Source organism: Polyodon spathula, chromosome 18, assembly GCF_017654505.1.
Source record: "Polyodon spathula isolate WHYD16114869_AA chromosome 18, ASM1765450v1, whole genome shotgun sequence".
Classification (NCBI taxonomy): Eukaryota; Metazoa; Chordata; class Actinopteri; order Acipenseriformes; family Polyodontidae; genus Polyodon; species Polyodon spathula.
In genome coordinates, this window is record NC_054551.1 from 15,651,697 (window position 1) to 15,672,373 (window position 20,677).

Below are 20,677 nucleotides of genomic sequence, written 5' to 3' on the forward strand. Positions count from 1 at the left end.
AACCTAATAAATGACTCTGCTATTAACTTGCTGAGCACACCCAAACAATTCCAGCAGCTGTTCACATTGAGGTTTGACGGACTGAGACCACCTCTTAAGGTGGACTCGGTGCAGTCGGTTTCTCAAGATGACTTCACACCAAACTGTACCATGTGTGAACCAAACCCTCTAAACTAACCCGGTGTGAACACAGCCTTATATAGCATCCTGTATGAAAAAGTATGATGTGGCACTTTACAAAAACATAACAGACTACAAAGAGCTCTAAAATGGCCTGCTAATAAACCCAAGTTAAAAAAAAAAAATATGTACCAATCTTTGATTTAAATATGCAGATTGATCTAGCATTCCAATTAGAAGCTTGAATTGAGTTGCAAAGTGAAGGAGCTTGAGAACTAAAAGCCCTCGCTCCAAAAGGTTTTGAACAGTGTTTTAAAAGCATTACAATTTATCACTGGAAAACCATGCGGTGACATTAATATAGGCCTTGGGATTTCCATCCAAAATCAGAAGGCAGTAATAAATGAGGGACTGTCACATTAGTTGCCCGCACCAGATTGACAATGTTGTGGCAGGTGTTTCTTTGTCTAACGCCTCCATATCCGGATGATAATGTCCACTGGCTCTCTTCTCACAGGCAGTTACCATAGCATTGACTATACTGAAGTGACACCAATAACACTTAACATCTTGCAGCTGAAGCTCAGAAACATCAGAGTTCTGCATCAACAAGTCCCTGTCACCATCAATTTTTGTTCAAGTCAAGAACAACAAGAAAAAAAGTTGGCCTTACATTTAACAAAATCCCTCCATTACCACTCCCACAATCACTACTCAGCTGTTTAAAATCCATCACGATTATAGCCGGTTTCAGCAGAAACTGATACCTTTCAAGTTGAATCAGTTCTTGATGATAAATTGCAGTGCGATTTCCAAGGTTTGTTCGTTTTCCTTTGGTTTTACTGTGCTGTGATGAATGAGCTACGATTTAAATTACAAAGGAATTAAAAAAGGGTTAGGGTGGAAGAAACTTCTTAGCTTTGTTTTAGTGATGCTGGTTATTTGTGTCTGTGAGGAGACACAGCATTCACACATAGTGCTAGGATTACAAATGAGGCGTCCATTAGGGATCAGCAGATCGAAGCCAAAAGTCCTTTTACAGGCCAAAGCACAGCAGACTTTCAGGGAAAGTTCTGCAGCCTTTCTCCTTCTGTGGCCAAGGAAAGTTTACACAAGAGAATGACAAAGCTAGCACTTCCATCAGCTATCTGATTATCCTGAGGCAACTTGGGTCTGGTATGTGCTTGTTTCAAACCTTTTCCCCTTAGAGTTCAGTGCCTTCACCAAATTACAACCACTTACCCAAAACTGCATTTCAAGCACACTACAGTCAAACTCTGACATAGCGTGCCACATTTGACCCAGAGCAAAGGTACTTTATAAACAAGGTATGTTCTATACAAAAATTCCTTTATTTCAGTGCATATGGGGAAAAGTGGTCTATTTTTAGAAATAGCAACACATATTCGCTGAATTTAGAACATTTTGCAGAAATGTATTTTGAAGTTAAAAATAATAAATTATTATTTGTTTCAAGTAACTTATATACAGTACAGTACTAAGACAAAAGTACCCTATTAAATAAATCAGTTTTAAAGTTGTGATATCCAGGTTCTGCACAGAAACCTGACTGCTTCCACCCTTTTGAAATTGCACAGACAACAGAGCTTTTTTTTCAGAGACTGATGAATGAGATCTCTTAGTACTATCCCAACACAGGGGTAGATTTAAATCACAGCTGCTTATATTAAACACTGCTTATGGGTGGGACAGAGCGGGACTCGGTTTGCAACTTCACCGCTGCGTCATGTTTGTGACACTGGCATTTTCGGTTCTGAGCTCCCTATTTCGATCTGGCCACACAGTCGAGATTATGTTACCCATACAAAATACTTTAAAATTAACATAATACCCTTAAGGTTTCTGCAGACCCATTTTGTAATCTGTCAGTCGAAATGTGATTGACAGATGAACTATTTTTAAGTTAGTTGTTTCAGTATTTATGGTTTATCATGAAATTTCTGAATGAATATAACATTTTGGAGGGTTTTGCTTGAGAGTGGGTTGATGGTATGTAATAAAAACCTATGATACGTATCAGGGAATAGATAGCAGGGCGTAACATCAGTACTCAAGAGTACGTTTTAAATAGTACAGTAAATCGCTTGTTTGGGTCGTAGTTCCATGGATTAGGTAGGTTATATGTGGGTGTACATTATATCCCAGGCACTTTATAGGTGAGTTCCACTGTAATTTCATTTGCGTAAGAAAACATCTGCCATAACACTGTCAATAGGGCACTACTTCAATGCAAGGACAGTACCACAATGTGCTGAGGAAGGTGGCTGGTTACATGCAGGACCAACAGAAACTTGCAGAAATATTTGGCAAGAATTGCAGGATTTTATTTATTTATTTTTTTAAATCATATTTTTGCAAAGTTCTGCAGAGTAGTATAAATTTGCGCAGGGTGTTTTGTGGAAGGTTGCACAGGGTGTTTTGTGGAAGGTTGCACAGGGTGTTTTTTGGAAGGTTGTGCAGGGTAGTAGAAAGTTGCGCAGGGTATTTAGGGGCAAATGCATACTGTTGTACTTTTACACTGCATTAGTTTTACATACAAAATAATCAAAACATTAGAGATTATTGCAAAAAACAACTTAACTGTTTTCTTTCACACAAACAGAATACCTTTTCAAAAGAGATGCAAAAGAGCTACTTGGATTAACCCTACACAAAGTGGCATACAGGTCTTGAAAATGTAGTTGCATTTTAACTCATTTTTTTAAATGAAAACTCTTCAGTGTTCAATACTGCACCACTACAGCAGAATAAAGAAGCTGTTGCTAGGCACTGACGGTTTCTAGGGTTACCTTTTGACCTCTTTAAGCTTAATGCAAAGTTATGTAGGAAAAAATTGATCTGGGAAGGGGCATGTATAAATATTTGAACAAAGCACAGGAAAGAAAAGCAAATGGGGAAAATAAATGTGGTGACGAGGGTGGAACGGATCCCCGATCAGCAGTCAGAAAAACGAATGGCTGGTCTGGTACTGTCTGCAATGTTATGATGACAGTGAGAACACATTTAAAATGGGATGTATGTACATAATGTATGATGAAATAATATAACAACATCCCAGATTATAATAGGGTGGTCAAATGTATTTTTAGATTTAACTTTTTTTTTTAATTTAGTGACCAATTTTTTTTTTTTTTCCCCTAATTTGAAATAAAAATAAAAAAAGAACAGACTCAGCACCGTGCTGTTCGTACACTGCATTTTAAAAAGAACCCTGTCTCAGCACCTTGCTGTTCGTGCACTGCATTTTAAAAAAAACCCTGTCTCAGCACCTTGCTGTTTGTGCACTGCATTTAAAAAAAAAAACCCTGTCTCAGCACCTTGCTGTTCGTGCACTGCATTTTAAAAAAAACCCTGTCTCAGCACATTGCTGTTTGTGCACTGCATTTTAAAAAAAACCCTGTCTCAGCACCTTGCTGTTTGTGCACTGCATTTAAAAAAAAAAACCCTGTCTCAGCACCTTGCTGTTCGTGCACTGCATTTTAAAAAAAACCCTGTCTCAGCACATTGCTGTTTGTGCACTGCATTTTAAAAAAAACCCCGTCTCAGCACCTTGCTGTTTGTGCACTGCATTTAAAAAAAAAAACCCTGTCTCAGCACCTTGCTGTTCGTGCACTGCATTTTAAAAAAAACCCCGTCTCAGCACCTTGCTGTTCATGCACTGCATTTTAAAGCTGCTTGGCTTGTTGTAAAATGTCATTTATTTGCACTTATGTAGAGCCTTTTATACAAAAGTATCGCAAAGCACTGTACAGTACAAACCTCAATACATTTGTATATATAACATGTCACACATACAACTGCCAGAGTTCGACCATTTAAATAACAGTATACACATAATAATACAAAAGCAGCAATTTTAAAGTTACATTAAAACCCACTAAGAAACACATTTTATAAAAGTACGTTTTTAGTCTTGACGTGAAAACTCGAATGGTCTCAGCTTCCCTGACAAACAAAGGCAGAGCATTCCGTAATTTAGAACAATCCCTACCTCCCGTGCTGCTTTTGTTGATCCTAAAAATAACCATCAGCACCCCATCCTGTGATCTCAGAGTGCGGTTTGAAAGATATGGGGTCAGTAACTCCTGCAAATAACTAGGTGCTAATCCATTCGGAGCCAGTGTAAAGAGGCCAAAACAGGGGTAATACGTTCACTAGCGCTGGTATTCTGAAGAAGCTACAAGCGGGATACCACATGTTCTGGGACACCAGAAAAAGCGCATTACAATAATCAATTCTAAATGAACCAAAGGCATGCATTAGTCTCTCGACATAGATATGGAAATAATTGGTCTAAGTTTGGCTACATATCTTAAATGGTAAAAATATACTTTAGTAACTTCCCTAAAATGAGTCTCAAATGACAGATCAGGATCAAAGATAACTCCTCAAACTCTTAATTTCCAGTTTAAGCTGTGATGATGGACTGCGAGGGTCGAGCTCATGTAATCCCACATTTCCTTTTAGTTGGTTCTGTGATCACACTAGCATAAACTCTGTTTCATCTGAATTCAACATCAGAAAAGTCTGTGGCATCCAATGCTTGATGTCTGTAAGGCAAATGGCTAACACCCAGGTAGAAGAAATTCCTATTAGTTGGCATGCCAACTTTGAGGTGCAGGAACTTAGGAAGTGATATTTCCTAAGAATAAGGCATGGAAACTGAGAATGTTCTTTAACCTAAAGTAGTTCCAAATATTTTAAAATGAAAACATATGTGTTCCTTTCAAAACTACACGAGACCATAAAACATGATCATGCTACAGATAACAGAAGTGCAAAGCAGGATTCCTGGAGTCATTCTGTTTTAGGGCTTGACATAAACAGCTGTACTGCTTGAACATGATACAACTTGGAGGATTTTACAAAGCCCTGGTCCTGTTTCCCTGCATTCCCAGGCTAATCTCAAGGTGGAAAACAAGCTGCTTCTCCCCCTCTGAGCGCCTCCTACCTGTGGCTTCATTCACAGCATCCTCCCTGCTGCTCCTGGAACAGAGGCTTCTTGGACTGGAGGAAACAAGGCCCATCCATATGAATTAGGTTTTAAACCTCCCTGTGTCAGCTCCTATTAGGATAATGGTGCCTGACAGATCAAAGTTTACACCTGCTCCCTGTCCTTTCCAGGAAACATACAAGCTATAACACACTGACCTTAACTGGCTACACACTGTAACCTAGGTTACAAAACTGGAGGACATCTGGGTATTTTTTCATCTTTGTTACCATTAAAAGAGTAAGTAGCTTAAAGTTACTTTTTGTTCTGGTTTTCTTTTCAGTTCAGGAGCTGCTCTTCAATTCTAGTTGCCTGCCATATGTAACGGAAGAGAGATCTACCAAAGTGTCTTTATATCAGAAAACCCTAGAGCCATCTAGTTCACAGCTGTGTATTGCCAGCAGAACATAAGAAAAGTTTGGGAATGAGAAAAGGCTACTCATGCCGTCTTGTTCTTCTCTGTGTGATAAATTTGCAGTAGTCTCATTAGGATTCTATCTTTCTTTTTTTAACCTCTCATTTCATTAAGTCATGGGATCAGCTTAGTTGCTTTTCTCTGTACCTTCTCCAGTCTTTTGTGTAGCAAGGTGACCAGAACTGCACACAGTATTCTAGGTGGGATCTAACTAGGGCAGTGGTTCCCAACCTTTTTCAATGTAGGGACAACCTTGGTGTTTGGAATTTTCTTGCCATGTATTTTTTTTCACAATAGTATTTCAAAACTAATTTTTAAGTGTATATGTATAAGTACATGTAGAAAATAAAGTATTTATCTAAGGCATCTAACTTAATGAGAGTCCTGAGCTTGAATTTTCACTACCAGGTCAGGAAGGAATGTTGTCATTTTGCACATTGAAAGTTGCTGATGGCAAAATTCCAGTTCCTTTCGTTTTCTAGATAAATGGCATCTCAATTTTGTAGGTTTTAAGAGTTTTGTTTGACAAAACCTGCTTGAATCCAGTAAATACAAATCATGCTGGTCCCACAACCATTACCTCGTGTAGCAAATTAATCTATCAATTTATAATGCAACTTACTGCACTCACTGAGTAGCAAACGTCGCTCGATGTACATATAAACAACACACTGGAATATGAAGGAGAGGTGGGCGGGAAGCAATTTGAAAATTTAAAAACTGATTGGAGTGTGTACCGGATGTTAATTACCACCTCTGGTGGGCTGTGATGGGTAAATTGTCGCACTGTCGATGGGATTTATAGCATGTTGGTTAAATTTGATTACTTCAGAGCAGGCTGCACACATTACTTCCACAAGTAGTGTTAATAGGGTCCTTATGTACCCTTTAAACCCAGTTCAGACAGTTGTAGTACCTCCCTAAGTATATCACCCCGATCTGACTTTAACACCTCTTAATATTACACTCTGCTTTCTGTTTTTAACCAGTTCTGTATCCAGTCACATGTCCTCCCCTGTATTCCTGCTGGTTTGAAATGAAGCATGTCTTTCATGTGGGACTTTGTTAAGGATTTTTGAAAATCTAGATAAATTATAAGGGTCGCCATCGTCTACGTTTGCTGCAACTAACATCCTCAAAATATCCTCTATAATATTATATAAATAGTCTTGAAGTTTACCTCTTAATACTGCTTTCATCGTTTTGCATGTTACAGAAATTACACTAATAGGTCTATAATTACCTGGGTCTGTCCTATCCCCTTTTAAATAATTGCACAACATTTACAAGCTTCCAGTCTTTGGAGACCTTGTCTGTTTCTATTGAACTATTCATGATAGTAGCCAGTGGTCTACTTATTTCTACCCTTGTTTCCTGAAGCACCCTTGTATAAATCCTATTCTAAACCTTGTTATCATATCCATACCTTAATACCTTAACCTCCTGTGGTGGGGTGCCCTGCCCCTGTGTTTGGTATTATGATGTATGCGGTGTGTATGTATTGGTGCACGGAGTGTGGGTTATCATAGCCGATTTAAAATATATAGCTGTATTTAGGCACGGAGATTGCACATATCAGTTCACATGCTAGGATTCAAATTTATGATTAATTAGTAATTGAATCCTGGCACAGATGTATTTAAGGATGCATGAGTCACTCACTCAGGGTTGAGTGTTCAGAGTGGAGAATGGGAGTAGAGAGGAGGTAAAAATAATAACAATTGCTGTTTGTGCTGGAAGCACCAGCATGATACTTGTTGAGTGTCAGTGTTTTGTGTTTGAGAGTTATTTTTGTGTATATCATTATTTTGCTCGGTGAGCTGTTTTGTGAAAGTGTTTCATTTTGTTTACACTGTTTATTTATAATAAACCAGCACAACAGCGCTTTCATTACCGAAGCAATTTTGCCTGGGTCCACTGTCTTCCTGTTCTGACATCACCACCAGCCATCCTGGTTACACTTCTCTTTCACAGTTCTTTTACTTTTATTGGAAGAACGTGTTAGGATTCTATTCATCCCTTAATACTCAAACCTCCTCTTTCACAGCTCTTTTATACCATTTGAAGAATATGTTAGTATTATGTTCAGTGGTCACATCCTCCAATTTTCCTGCCCAGTCGATTTCTCTCAGTTCTTGCCTCATTCCTTCAAAGCTAGTTTTTCTGAAATTAAACACTAGTTTGTGCAACCTTTTGCCTGGGGTCCCAAGGCACGTTACAAAGCGGAAGCTAGATAGAACTGCTCTTATGGTAAAGATATTTTTGCTTTCATAAAAAACATTTTCCTCTCTAATGCTGGACTTTAAAGATTAAAGGATATCACTTGGTATCCCTAGTCTCTAAAAAAAGGTATTGCAAGGTTAAAAACAGGAAGCTGGTTCAGAGGGAGTGCATATATGGCAGACAACTAGAAATGAAGAGCAGCTCTTGAAATCAAGTGAAACCACCTTCACACAGTTAAACAGTATTTGAAATTAATTTATCATTTTTTTTATTATTACTATCCCTTGACCTGTTTATGATTTTTGTAGTCAGTCTTGTTTTTAACAGGTAGCTACTTACTGTTTAAACAAAGTACAAACCAAGATGAAATAACTAATTCTTACAATAGATAACTTCAATGTGATCAGAAGAGGGTTCTGCAGATGCTGTGCATCTGCTCAGACACATCAGAAAGAGGATGCTGCACATCTGCTCAGACACGTCACAAAGAGGATGCTGTGCAGCGGCTCACATATCAGATAGAGGATGCTGTGCAGTGGCTCTGGGATTGCATCGGCTCACATATCAGAAAGAGGATGCTGTGCTCAGACACACTCCGCTCCCTACACTCCACATTTATCAGTAACAATTTCAGGGAAAACCTTGTGAAGGAAATGTCACACACTGCACTCTCATCCACAGGAGAAAATTCTACGCAAAAATGCTATGCAAGTAAAAGGGTGGTTAAGTATCATTTTAACTTTGACAGAACACAGTATGACCCAGCTTCCCTTAGTAACAACAATGCATTGCGTTTCTTTGGGCTAGTGCATAAATAATAAGTGAATGGCACAGTACATGCAGAGACTTGGGAGGCAATCAGAGGGGTTGGATTGGATCTCCAGAAGGAGTGCAGCATCTTATTCAGGAAGTGAATTACTTGCTGCTTCTCTTTGATGCAAATGACATGTTCCATTTTGTGTGTTTTTTTTTTTAATTGAGATAGTTTTGTTTCATTCCCTGTAAACTATAAGTAGTCTGATCAAGTTTGAAAGGGTTACAGGATCAGTACACAAGCACTGGTAAGTGTTATATGTGGTCGGTTTCATTCCCCAGCAGATTTACCTGTAAAGATAACCAAAGGCTATGTAAATACACTGTAGGAACAGGTTATCTTACTCTTGATTTTACTCAACCAGCCTGGTGCGCAGGGACAAGAAACTGGGGTACATTGTGACCTTGCATATGTTGTGTGTCTGGAATGACATCATAACTCATGCCAAGAAATGAATTTGTGTTCAGATAAGCACAGAGGAACCACCCTTTACAAAGTCCAATTTCACACACACTACAGGCACTTGAGAGTGAGACCGAGACAAGCTATCTGAATTCTCTCCGTGCCTGAGTGATCTCACAGAGAATTAGGTAACTGATCATTATCCGATTTCTGTTTAAAAAGATAATTCTGGTTTATCAATACGGACAACACAAGAAATAGCAAAGATAAGCAACACAACACAACGTTTAAGGGGTGTTCTGTAACAAATGCAACTACCCTTAAAGAGTCTACTGCAAGCTCTACAACTTGGACTTGAAATACAAGCCTTTTAATATGACTTCAAACAGGACTGAACATAAATGGTGACAATAAGGAGTTGACTGTCAGGAGTTTACTAATAATCTGGCAAAAAAGCATTAAAACAATAAATATATTCTTCTGTGTTCAAATACAGCACTGGATATTGCATGGTTCATTAATAACATGGTTCATTGATTACAATGAACATGTAAAACACACTGCAATCATTAAAAACACAAGAAAGCTGTATGTAACGGGCAGTGTTGAGTGATGCTCTTATTATGGATTCTCTCCCTTTGACGAGATGAAGTTAAAAGCTCTAAAACCACAACTGCAGTTAAGTCCGGCTCTGTTGCATAGTGGTTAAGGTATATGCTTGCAGTATGCATGGAAACACACACAGTTTGCAGTGCATGGAATCATACCTAGTTTGCAGTGCGTGGAATCACACCCAGCTTGCACAGTGCGTGGAATCACACCCAGCTTGCAGTGTGCGTGGAATCACACCCAGCTTGCACAGTGCGTGGAATCACACCCAGCTTGCAGTGCGCGTGGAATCACACCCAGCTGCGTACAGCTGTGGTATCACACCCAGTGCGTGGAATCACACCCAGCTTGCAGTGTGCGTGGAATCACACCCAGCTTGCAGTGTGCGTGGAATCACACCCAGCTTGCAGTGGAATCACACCCAGCTTGCAGTGCGTGTGGTATCACACCCAGCTTGCAGTGCGCGTGGAATCACACCCAGCTTGCACAGTGCATGGAATCACACCCAGCTTGCAGTGTGCGTGGAATCACACCCAGCTTGCAGTGTGCGTGGAATCACACCCAGCTTCCTTCCTGTTACACATACACATCGCAGTGTTGGAAATCAGTTCAATGTGATTCATACTGACCAGAGTTTAATAATAACCAAAGTGATATAAGCAACCTTTCCTCAATGACTCCATTTATATTCTGGGTAGGACATTTTATTGGGGTGGTAGTAAGTGGAGGGTGACATTATTGGTAAAATGTAAGTCATGCTGGAAGAGTACCTGATAATCGAGAATGCTGAAGCCCAGGCTTTGAGAGCCCTTTTCCAGTTTCACCACCTTGACCTCCGGTGACCAGAGAGCCAGCTCCCCACCCTCTCCCTCCTCCTCCTCCTCCACCTCCTCCTTCTCCTCCTCCTCCTCTTTCATCTCCTCCTCCTGTGGGATTCCATCCACCTGGCAAAGAGAAGCACATGATTAGAGGTGCTGTACAGAACTGTTCAATGCTTGGAACCTATAGGCCCATTCTCAGGAGTTTTTTTAAATATATGTTGTACTGTATGAATGAATTTGGTACATTTTTCAGTGTAGTTCAACTGTTAGAAATATTTCACAAGTAAGATAAATAGGCTCACAACACTATGTAATATCTTTGCATATCTGTAAACGCGCAAAGACTAAGTAGCTTTAAATAGGCACTGGATCTTACTTCTATAAAGATACGTTGTGGCAGACAACTAAAACTAAATAGCAGCTCCTGAACTTGGGTTAAAGCACTTTCACACTGACTTGCCAAAACAATTATATAAAGACAATAAATAAAATAAAAACTATCTGAGTAGTTTCAATAAGAACCATTTAGAATGACTGTAAAACAATAGTAGGACTCCTCTCCTCAATATCCCCATTAATGAAGCTTATGTGAATCTAACATCCTCCAGTCTCTCCAATCTTCTCCTCGGTACATCCCCGTCTCTCCTCTCCATTACATCCTCCAGTCTCTCTACTCCTCTCCTCATTACATCCCCTTCTCTCCTCAATACATCCTCCAGTCTCTCCACTCCTCTCATTACATCCTCTAGTCTCTCCTCTCATTACATTCTCCAGTCTCTTCATTCCTCTGCTCATTACATCCCCGTCTCTCCACTTCTCCTGATTACATCCTCCAGTCTCTCCTCTCCTCATCTCCATTACATCCTCCAGTCTCTTCTCCTCTCCTTATTACATGCCCACTCTCCTCTCCCTTACATCCTCCAGTCTCTCCACTCCATCGCATCCTCCAGTCTCTCCTGACCACATGCTTGTATCACCACTCCTTATTACATCGTCTCTCCACTCTTCTCCTCCTCCAGTCTCTCCACTCCTCTCACTACATCCTCCAGTCTCTCCACTCCTCCCCTCATCACATCCTCGTCTCTCCACTCCTCTCATTACATCCTCTAGTCACCCCACTTCTCTACTCATTACATCCCCAACACTCTCCTCTGCTTTCATCTACTCAATACCCCCATTAATGAAGCTTATATGAATCTAACATCCCCGTCACTAAACCCCTCTCCTCAGTATATCCTCCAGTCTCTCCTCTCCTCACTACATCCCCAGTCTCTCCACAGCTCACACTTAGAACTCTGGGGGGCCCTTCCTAACTGATATAAACACAGACATAAACCAATAAACCAGACCAATGTGTAAAAGAGGGCACTAATAAAAACGTTTGGTTCACTGAAAGAAACTAAACCATGCATCTCCCACTTCACTGTCTTTAAATACGTGGGGGTGGAAAACCGAAAGAGACCACAACTCAATTTGTTCCGTCTTCCCCGGTGAGGGAAGCCTCGGCACTGCTAACTACCAGAGAGAGAAATGAACAGGCATTAAAAACAACACTACTGTATGAATAGGCTGCTGCATTCATGTTAGTGAATATAGACTGATAGTTAGCGAAGGAGGAGTCATGTTTTCAGTACAAAGTAGTGTGTACAGTAGGTAACAAACATTGTACTACTGCCCTGTCACAGCAATAAATAGATGTCACTTTCACCACGAACAACTCGAACAGTATGTTCACAATAGCACTGCTAGGGATGCAATAGGTTAAACGGTTTAACAGTTAACTGATAAATAAATTAATATACTAACAGAAGGCTGGTCCAACACAGACTCTCTGTCCTCTTGATTCTGCTGCCGGCAGCACACTAGAGTGAAAGGAGGGGGGACCTCCTTCAGGAATGATACAGCTTCACGACGGGACTTCCCATACATCTGCACACCGTTTACCTGGAAAACAAGGGGCACAGACCATGGATAAATGCTATTGAGAGTACAGACCATGGAGAAATGCTATGCAGAGTAATGATTGCATACCAAGTGTCATTTTAGGCCATCATTAAATTGTTGGTTTGCTGTAACCAGGTTTCTCAAGTTGGATAGGGTTCTGAACAATCAATGGTATAGCCTGTAATGTGTTCTATGTGGTTTTTCTTAATGCTATGTTTCATTCCATCCACGGGGGGGGGCAGAGTGACACAGGAAGAGGTGTGGTCCAGTGGTTAAAAAACAGGGCTAGCAACCAGGAAGTCCCTGGTTCAAATCCAGGCTCAGCCACTGACTCATTCTGTGACCCTGTGCTAGTCACTTAACCTCCTTGTGCTCTGTCTTTCAGGTGAGACGTTGGTGTAAGTGACTCTCCAGCTGATGTATAGTTCATGCACCCTAGTATCTATAAGTTGCCTTGGATAAAGGTATCTGCTAAATAAAACAAAAAAAAGTGTGTGTTGGGGGACACTGAATGTAACACTACTGTGCACCAGCTGTACACTGAGATAAGAAATGTTTGAGAGCACAAGAAGAATTGAATTAAGATCACTGGTACCCATACCAAGGAGTTCTTTAGCAGTCTTACTACTGACTGCACATAAAGTTGATCTATAGTGTGGTGCTAGGATAACTTTACTGACAGGGAACTCCAGCTAGTTGATCGTTGAAAATGTTTAATAGTGTTTGTAACAGTCTCCACAAATAGAGGCTAGATCTCAATATGACTGTAACTAACAAAATGATTCAATTAATCTTACCTGTTGTGCACTTCATTCATTACTTCACAAATCCTCAGTTTAAAAAAACAAAATGTAAACTGTTTTATTTTGTATGCCATGCTTTCAGTTAGTGTTGCCCCACCCCTTCAATGGCTTCTTTCCAGTCATTAACCAAGCAGCTTCTTTCCTTCTTGACTGACATGCCTTGAGACAGTAATATGCTTTGATCCAGAAGAAACTGCTGGGATTAACCCAGGAAGTGCATCGCTGACAAGTATACTGAGACTAAGGTATGGAGCAGAGAACTTTCTTTAACAGATACAATGCATAAAAAGACATTTACGGGATTGCTTTAACATGTGGTTCTTTCAAAACTGCACATTTGAGACCTACAGTACCAACAGAAATTATGGAAACAAGAGATTTACAAAATAACTAGGGGTGGGGATTGAATTGCCCATTTTTTTCTCACTCAGATCCTTTACTTACTAAATATTTGGTATCCCAGAATAGTTTATCATCACCTCTTTAAAAAAATATTGAGCAATACATCAGCAATACAATACATTGAGCAAATGTTCTCCTTTTTTCTAGTAAAGCAATACAACTGGGGAGGAGGAGTTTGTTGCCGGTGAACATTAGGTTATTATCATAACCTTGGTTCCCTGAAATAGAAATGTAACCATTACCGCATGGGTATTTACCTCTTAAAGACTGAAACCTCAATAAGAACAGAATTGAAAGTAAGTTAACACATCAATGCACCATATCACCCTGTATATCAAAGCTACTTGCAAAGCCTGTGATGCAGCCATGACCGGCCCCAAGGACATGAAAAGACTGTGTGCACAGACCTGAGCATTATTTTTCCTTCAAGCCTGCTGCAATCTTGGACGCAGCAACCTTGAAGGTTTATGGTTACATTTCTATTTCAGGGAATTAGGCCTATGGTAACTATTATCGCATGGGTAAGTGTACCAAAGCCGTCACAAGGCAAGATTACAGAAGGACTGGAATGCTTCAAGGAACAATATCCTTCATAGGCAGCCGAAGCCATTGAACCTCTTTCAAAAACTGTCCCGCCAGGAAGTGAACTCCAAGGAAGACCGAGTCAATTTTGACTCAAACAGCTGAAATAGCTGGCAGACAGACCTTTCCCCTCATCAAACAGGTCCTGCAAAAACTGCAGTATTACTGCCATGGGACAGGTCATGGGGTTGAACCCACAAGGCAGACACCACATCTGAAAAATACCCCACTTGTGCCCGTACTGGGAATGTGTGGCTGAGCATGTCACTGTGTAAGTCTACACGGCTGGCCACTTAGGAGCTACAGTGGCTTGCGAAAGTATTGACCCCCCTTGGCATTTTTCCTATTTGGTTGCATTACAACCTAGAATTAAAATAGATTTTTATTTAGATTTCATGTAATGGACATACACAAAATAGTCTAAATTGGTGAAGTGAAATGAAAAAAATAACTTGATTAAAAAGATTGTGGTGCGTGCATATGTATTCACCCCCTTTGCTATTAAGCCTCTAAATAAGATTTGGTGCAACCAATTACCTTCAGAAGTCACATAATTAGTTAAATAAAGTCCACCTTTGCGAAATCTAAGTGTCACATGATCTCAGTATATATACACCTGTTCTGAAAGGCCCCAGAGTCTGCAACACCATTAAGCAAGGGGCACCACCAAGCAAGCAGCACCATGAAGACCAAGGAGCTCTCCAAACAGGTCTGGGACAAAGTTGTGGAGAAGTACATTTCAGGGTTGGGTTATAAAAAAATATCTGAAACTTTGAACATCCCACAGAGCACCATTAAAGCCATTATTAAAAAATGGAAAGAATATGGCACCACAACAAACCTGGCAAGAGAGGGCCACCCACCAAAACTCACAGACCAGGCAAGGAGGGAATTAATCAGAGAGGCAACAAAGAGACCAAAGATAATCCTGAAGGAGCTGCAAAGCTCCACAGCGGAGATTGGAGTATCTGTCCATAGGACCACTTTAAGCCGTACACTCCACAGAGCTGGGCTTTACGGAAGAGTGGCCAGAAAAAAGCCATTGCTTAAAGAAAAAAATAAGCAAACACGTTTGGTGTTCACCAAAAGGCATGTGAGAGACTCCCCAGACATATGGAAGAAGGTACTCTGGTCAGATGAGACTAAAATTGAGCTTTATGGCCATCAAGGAAAATGCTATGTCTGGCGCAAACCCAACACCTCTCATCACCCTGAGAACACCATGGGATGTTTTTCATCGGCAGGGACTGGGAAACTGGTCAGAATTGAAGGAATGATGGATGGCGCTAAATACAGGGAAATTCTTGAGGAAAACCTGTTTCAGTCTTCCAGAGATTTGAGACTGGGACGGAGGTTCACCTTCCAGCAGGACAATGACCCTAAGCATACTGCTAAAGCAACATTCAAGTTGTAAGGGGAAACATTTAAATGTCTTGGAATGGCCTAGTTGAAGCCCAGACCTCAATCCAATTGAGAATCTGTAGTATGACTTAAAGATTGCTGTACACCAAAAATCCCAGTGGCTAGATGTGCCAAGCTTATAGATACATACCCCAAGAGACTTGCAGCTGCAAAAGGTGGCTCTATAAAGTATTGACTTTGGGGGGGGGGGGAATAGTTATGCACGCTCAAGTTTTCTGTTTTTTTGTCTTATTTCTTGTTTGTTTCACAATAAAAAATATTTTGCATCTTCAAAGTGGTAGGCATGTTGTGTAAATCAAATGATACAAACCCCCAAAAAATCAATTTTAATTCCAGGTTGTAAGGCAACAAAATAGGAAAAATGCCAAGTGGGGTGAATACTTTTGCAAGCCACTGTACATCAGGGTTGAAAACCAGAGTCTCCTGGGCCAAAAAGGGGCAACTAGGAGCATGTTGGCTTGGTCCTACCTGATCTTCCCCAGACGCAGTGCCAAGGCATCTATCACCAGTGGGTCCTATCTCTGCTCTCCTGAACCTCTCCTACTGTTGTTTTGTCTGTAGGGACAAGCACATGCCTCCCTCAAACCTCCTGCAAAAAATGCTGCAAGACCACATAAACTGCCTGCTGTTCTAAAAAATTTATGAGGAGACCCTGCCAAGGGGAGTTCCATACACCTTGTGCAACCCTGCCACTCCACACAGTGCCCCAGCTCAAGCTGGACGTGTCTGTGGTGACTACCTCTCTTCTGGTAATACTTCCCAGTGCTATGCTGAGACACTGTCAATAGGCAGTCGCTGTTCAACATAAGCTGAAAAACCCTGCTGTTGAACCAGGCCTGCAGAGGTGCATCGTTTCACAAAGTGGAGAGCATGGACGTGGAGTCCAAGCACACTCCTAGATAGGAGGCTGTCTGAGAAGGTGTGACCTGGCTCTTTGCTTCATTCACTGCAAGGCCCAACCGTTGAAAGTGGCCGGTGACAAGTTTCATGTGGGCCTCTGCCTGTGCTGGAGACTGGGCACAAATGAGCCAGTCATCCAGATAATTGAGCACTCCGAAGCCTTTGAGTCTCAATGGAGACAGAATAGCATCCATGCCATTCGCGAATGCATGGTAAGCTAGAGAGAGGCCAAATGGCATGACACAGAATTCGCACACTATTCCCTGAAAAGCAAACATCTGCTACTTCCTGTGTGCTTGTTTTATGGGTTTGCGTCTCTGCGCAGGGTGGTGGAAATTATTAAAGCCTTCACAACAAGCCACCACGCTGGTTCCAAACATCACCTCTGGCAGCGCCCGCAAGCGCTATACAAAATAAATCTGACTGATTGATTGAATTGACCGAGCGAGGCCCTTTCGGTGACTTCAGCACAAAGTCAGTACGGTACCAGGTCAGAACTGGGACAATACTGGGTTGGTACCGGTGCGGTGACTTTTAGAATGAATGGCACCATAACAGCACAGGGACAGTATTGATGCGGCAACCTCTGTCTTGGTACGGTACCGGGTCAGGAACGGAGCGGGTCGTGACCTCGGTACCGATTTGCAGTTACCGTGGGTAGTAACGTACAGGGCCACTGGCAAAACCACTCAGTCAGTACCACACACCAGCTGTCACCAAAATGGCATCAAGTTACTGTAGTAGAAATAGCTTAAAGCAACAACTGAAGCGAACATCTGTCTTGCGCAGAACTGCTGAGCCCAGCAGCTGTCTTGCTGAGCACTATGTTTTAGTTCAGGCCTGCATATAGACACAAGAGAAAATACAAAAAATTACATAAATGATAAAAAAAAAAAAAAACCGTCAAGGTGCTGAAAGCAAAAACGAATAATAAAATAGCTAGGACGGCGCCGGGTCCGTTTGGTACCGGATCAGTGGCTTTAGCAACTGGTCGGTACTGGTATCACAGCCATGGTGACTGCTCATTTAAATCTTTAGCAGATTTTTTGAAGAGGAGACAATTACTTATTAAGAGATACTAAGGTATTTGTTAAGTAAAAGGTCTGAGTGAAGAAAAATGGACAATACAATCCCCACCACTATTCTTGCTCCAACTTATTAGCTGTTTCCATAATTTGTCTTGGTTGTGTTGGTACTGTATGTTTCTAATGGAGGTGCAAAACAAGTATGACAATTATTTGAGACCAACTCATGATAATGCATTGGAAATGAGATGGTAAATATACTGCTGTTGACATACTGACATCTCTTGCAATAGTTCAATGATAAGGTTTATTAACCAGCTTAAGGTTGTACTTCACAAGAAATTGAATGATTAAGGTCTGCAGAGAAAATGTATTGTACATTTCTAATGGTCAAGTTTGTGGAGATAGTGATATTAATAGAATGACTGTGTTTAAGGTTTTTAAAGTAATTGTAGCTAACAAAATAATTCTACACATCTTAACCACTTCCATCAGCTATGTACGTCTTAAATGTGCATTTTTGAAAGAAACATGTATTTTCATTTTAAACAGACATCTGGTACTACACTAGGGTAAAGAATGTTCTCAGTTAGCTTGCATTGCCTTCCAGGAAGTCTGTTACTGCTTTACTTCGTGGGTCATTTCAGCACAGCAGTGTCTTCTGGGCAAAAACATGCTAGTGGCTGAAAGCATGCCAGACAAGAGGTGAAGAAGCTGTTTGGTTTATGATAGGAAAAAAGCCATTGAAGGGGTGGGGACAGTTTCACCATCCAGGTGAATTAACTAAGTCTGTGTAACTAACTGAAAGCATGGCATGTAAACAGAGATTTCTTTAACCAAAAGTCGTTCCATATATAATGTTTTTAAATAAATACATAACTGTTTTTGCACATTTGAGAGCTATATAAAGGAATGCAAGTGGAGCTTCTAAACACAGACTGGGATAGATTACTAATAGATATCGAAGCTAAAAAGAACTGGATTTAGGAATATAATATTAGAAATGCAGGACACATTTATCCCAGAAATGAGAAAAGGTAAACTTAAGGAAAATAAACAACAATGGCTAAATTCATTTATTAAGATGGGTGTAAAAACATAATTACAATTGTTCTATTACATCAAAGGTAGCAGCCTCACAAATAGACTATAGAGTGCTAACAGATCACACTGGCATCAAAGTGAGTGAGCATAGGTGGGCTGAAAGGCCTTGTTCTTGAATTTCTTATGCTGCTATGAAAGGAAATGCACAATGTCATGGAATTATTTTGTTAGCTACAATTACTTGAAGTTATTTTGGAGGGCTCTTTAACATTGTGTTCTTTTGGTTGAAGAGACACTGAACATTAGGGATTTACCATGAAGGGCCTGAAAAGACGTCACGTCCTCCCAATCGACAATTCCTGTAGAGATGGGTTTGCACTGGCAGTATGCAGAGTGCACATGAACATCGCATCACATGACTATATCTATGACAAAGTCTTTCTACGACACCTTGGTTTACCCCTAAAATCCTACAACCCAATTTAGTCCCTGATTAAAACACTATGTCCCCCTTCCCCCCCCCCCCTTAACTTTTCAAAAGTTCTGTTTCTTCTCTTCAGGAATTGCTCTACCACAAAGGCTAATCCTCGCATTGCTCCGAGCTGTGTAAAAACCAGGTTATTTCTCCTCTGTGGAAATATTCAGCTGATAAAGATCTAGCTTTTTTTTTTATCAACTCGGAGACATCAAGCTTTAAAGAGATATGGTGACTGACTGCCTGAGGTTCTAGCAATTCTAGAGGGCTATATTAAGTGCCACTATACTGACTGAATTAAAAGTACAGAAGCTACCAAATAATTCCACTACCTAATATGTTACCATAAAAGGTTTCAAACATGCACTTAATTTGATGGTAATCTTTTTCAACGCTGACTTTACTGATCTTTCCTTCCAAATATTTCAATGCTACACTTCTGACACCTACTTTTCAAGAGGAATGAACAGGGAGTGAAAACATTGGAAAGATTTTTTTTATCAATATCCAGGGTACAATTACACACATAGTTTTTATTTCATTTACTTAAATGTTGCGATGAACATCTTGTTTCCACTGGAGTCCCGAGGGAGAACATTATAGACATTACTAAACAAGCATATCACAGTTATTAAAAACAAATGTAATAATTCTTCACTAAAACTTTTAAACTTCCAGAGGTCAACAGGATGACCTCTGTTCCCGCTGTCTGCAAAGAATTGAACAATCTCATTAAATTCTGCATAAAGGAAATTCCATTATCGTAGAAAATCATCTTTTTAAACAAAACCAATACCAACAGTTACACTGTCTGTCCACTCTAGATTGAACTGGTGTGGTTCCATATTTTCTTTGGCCAATATTATCCACAAAAAGTTATAATCCTCTATTCCTATAGGAGGCTCCCAGACAGGGCTGGGTTCAGTACATCACAGTGGATATCAAATTTATCAAAACCAAATTAATATCAAAGAAGCAATTCTTTACAGGATTATTCAGAGACCTGGCATGACATTAAAGCAACATTAACTAGAGTTTAAAGGGAGACATGCTGAGCGCTTGTAACTGCCATCCATACTGGACTAAAGCTGTGTGGCAAAAAACAAAAAAAAGAAGCCTAGGGCTGCCACAGCATTCAATTGCAGCTTAATGGACTGCTGGGTCCTTGGCAAACGCAAATGTACCTAAACTTCATAGCTCTGAGCCTGCACTGCTGCATTTAGTTATGGGAATGACATGTAATTTAAGTGTGGTCTTTAAAGCATTGCATAGGCCTTCCAGTCTTTTGGAAGTTGGCAGTGCCACCCCTCTCCCTCAGCTATTGTTCTGTCCTGTCTGTGCCAAACATAACAGGCAAGGTAACAGTGGCAACAGCCCAAGTAAATGGAGACACCTGCAGATGGCTCAGTGGGACTGTCTGCTGCTTTGCAACCCCTGCAGACTTGGGTTCCATTCCCCCCATGTGGCTCCCACACAAAAGACTCCCAGCAAGGCTTCTTACTTGGGTTTCGTACTGTGAAAACAGTGAGGTCATTCCAATTGAATTGGCTTGTGTGACTGTCGGCCGTTTGATAGACAAAAAAAGCAGTTAAAAAAAACAAGAAATCAGCTACACACGCAGAGAGTGAAATTACAGCTTGGCTTGCCAGCCAACTTCAATAA

General features: G+C 40.6%; 1 protein-coding gene across 1 annotated transcript in view; it reads right to left on the reverse strand.

Annotated features, from left to right (window-relative positions):
* Window positions 1-10,485, reverse strand: part of patj (PATJ crumbs cell polarity complex component) — a 250,035-nt gene extending 239,550 nt beyond the window's left edge. Inside the window, exon 1 of the mRNA XM_041278026.1 lies at window positions 10,368-10,485. The gene's annotated coding sequence lies outside the window, so the exon portion shown is untranslated. The remainder of the gene's footprint in view (window positions 1-10,367) is intronic.
* Between the last annotated feature and the right edge of the window lie 10,192 nt (window positions 10,486-20,677).